This window comes from Mus caroli, chromosome 2 (genome assembly GCF_900094665.2).
Source record: "Mus caroli chromosome 2, CAROLI_EIJ_v1.1, whole genome shotgun sequence".
NCBI lineage: Eukaryota > Metazoa > Chordata > Mammalia > Rodentia > Muridae > Mus > Mus caroli.
Window position 1 is genome coordinate 139,784,271 of NC_034571.1, and position 3,118 is coordinate 139,787,388.

A 3,118-nucleotide genomic window follows, 5' to 3' on the forward strand; every position below is an offset into this window, starting at 1 on the left:
GAACACTGAACACTGAACACCACAGGGCTCTGGAAAGGCAGACAACTGGCCATACAAGCCACATTGCTTGAAAACAGAATGACACCTACATACAGATATCCATAAAGATGAAAGGTAGCTCTGAGTGAGGCTTCATCCACCTTTTAATTGCTCATAAGCTCAGGCACATCCGTGGCATGCTTCTTCAGGTTTCCGAATCCATCAGGCATCACTGTGTCACGGTTTGGATATCACTAGCCAGAAATGGGAGTTTTCTGTTTTAGGAGTTTTCTGTTTTAAATCTCTTGAACATTTTGCTCTCAGCCCCAGAGCTCTCAAAGGAACAATCAGATTTGGACCAAATTTGATATATAACTAGGGACGTATCAAGTTACAAGATGGTTTAGTATGTTACGCAGACTAATGTTTTGTGAAGAGTATTCTGGAATTAAGATGAGTGTGGGCTCCAGGATGGAGGTTTACTTAACCTTTGAACCCGTGATCAAAAAGGGCACCCCCCAAAAATTCCTTAAAATAATTTCAGAGGAAAGGAAATTTGAGTAACAGCTAATCAAAATTCAGGCACCATGTGCACTGAGAACCTTCCAGATGGTTCCTAAACTGTGGGGCATGTCAGGGTACATGAGAGCTCTTCTCCAAGGCACATGGAAGTCTCTCTCTCTCTGTCTCTCTTTCTCTCTGTGTCTCTGTCTGTCTGTCTGTCTGTATCTCTCTCTGTCTCTCTCTGTGTCTCTCTCTGTATCTCTCTGTGTGTCTCTCTGTGTCTGTGTCTGTGTCTCTGTCTCTCTCTCTCTCTTTCTCACATACACCCCAATTCTCCCCAACCTTCACAGCATGCGAGTTAGGCTAGAATTTTTTAAATTCTCCAGCTTGTTTGGATCAGGAAGGGCCTGATAAAGCAGCTCCTTTACAAACTAAGATGCAGACAGATATTTCCACAGGTCTTCCTTCACTGTCAAACCTGACTATGTCATTGCTGGCTAGATGGTTATATCTATGTGTCTTGGGGTTTCTATTGTTGTGATAAAACACCAGGACCAAACCCAACTTTGAGAGGCTACAGTTCATTTTATCTTACAGTTTGTATTTTGTCATCCAGGAAAGTCAAGGGAGGAACTGAAGCAGAACTCAAGACAGAAACCTGGAGGCAGGAACTAAAGCAGAAGTCACAGAGGAGGCCTTCTTACTGGCTTGCTCCTCTTGGCTTCTGCAGTGTTTTCTTGTAGCACCCAGGACCACAGCCTATGGTGAAGTGGACTCTCCTCCATCAATCACCAATCAAGAAGCTTCCCCCACAGGCTTTTTCATAGGTCAATCTTATGGGGACATTTTCTCAATTGAGGTTCTTTCTTTCAAAATGATCCTGGCTGTGTCAAGTTGACATAAAACTAGCCAGCACAGTGTGCAAAGTCAGGGCTCAAGTAGATCTCATGATGGAGGTGACAGAGTGAGCCTGAGGTTCTTGCTCCCTAAGTCTTTCCAATGATCCACTGACTTAGTTGGGGCTTTATTACTGTGAAGAGACATCATGACCAAGGCAACTCTTATAAATGAAAACACTTAATTGTGGCTGACTTACAATTTCAGAAATTTAAGTCCATTATCATCATGGCTGCATGGCAGCAACCAGACAGACATGACACTGAAGAAGGAGCTTAGAATTCTACATCTTGATCTGCAGGCAGCAAGGAGAGACTGTGTATCACACTAGGCATAGCTTGAACATATATTACCTCAAAGCTTGCCCCTACAGTGACACACTTCCTCCAACATGGCCATAGCTACCTCTTAATAATGACACTTCCTATGAATAAGCATTCAAATGCATGAGGCTATGAGGGCCATTCCTATCAAACCACAACACCCATATTTGTTTTAATGGGCACATGGTACTCGGTGCATAAGGCCCAGGAGGAAAGCACTGCTCCCCCAGAGACTAAAACTCCATTGTCTTAGTATCTCCCAACAGCAATTTGACATGTCTATGAATAAATCCACTACTAAGAAGAAAGCAACAGGAAATAGCTCAAATTAACCCTCATAGGCAGAAAGAATCCAGAGAAAGTTTCAAGCCTTCTTCATTTGTTGATTACACTTAGCCCAATTATCCTCCACAAAGTCCTGACTATATAAACTTGCCTGTTTCTTTTTTCTACCAGAAAGGAGAGGAAAGGAAAACTCTAAGTTATTTTTATTTTTATTTTATTTATTTAATTTTCCAAAATTCAGAATGTACACAAAGCACCTGTATCCCTGCTTAGAGATAGCTTCTGATTTAGTTGTTCATCTTGAGGCAGGCCCTGGAATATGCATTGCTAATACTTCCCAGATGGTATCAGCATTTTCTTTCCTACTTCTGATTATATAGGAAGGACACAAAGGCTGGACAACCCTCTCAGTCACACGCAAAGGCTATCATAAGGGTCCACTCTGACTCCCAGAGCCGATATCGGTGCAAAGTTAGACATCTCTGTGCTAAGCATGAAGGCTTGTGGGGCCAGCCAGGAAGTGGCATTATCTCACCTTGGTGACTCCAGCAAGGCAGAGGCAATCATGGGTGGTTGGGAGGTCTTCAGTGTTGGCTGATTTTTGTGCTAGTAATTTGCTGAAAGAAGAGGAACTGCTGATAATGGAGGAAGCGTTGCAAAGAGACAAGAAAGGTAAACCGAACTCCACCATTACCCTCCCCAGATCTCATCCCAGCCCTTTGCCAGCAAGTTATGAGCTCTTGGGCTGACTTCCAAGTTCCCAAAATTCAAATGTGGAAAAATTCAGCTAATCTCCTGGAAAATCTCCTGACATGTACTTTTCTTTAAGAGTCTAGGCGGACGGCAAGCCCCTCCTCCCCTCCAGCACTCGGCAGGCTTCTTACAGAGGATGGACGCCCCTCCCTGCCTGGGTATTGATACCAGATACACAATGGAATTTGTCAGGGCAAGGCATGTCTTACTGCTGACCCATTAACTCAGTAAATGCATTAGGAGGGGGAGTGCTGAATCCGCACATTTGATTTGGGCTGTCAGGCCTGATTTGAACTTATTTCTCATCGAGTATTCCATATCAAAGGCTGGGATAATAGAATTACAGGACATTAGGGTTTTCAATCTGGAAGGGACCC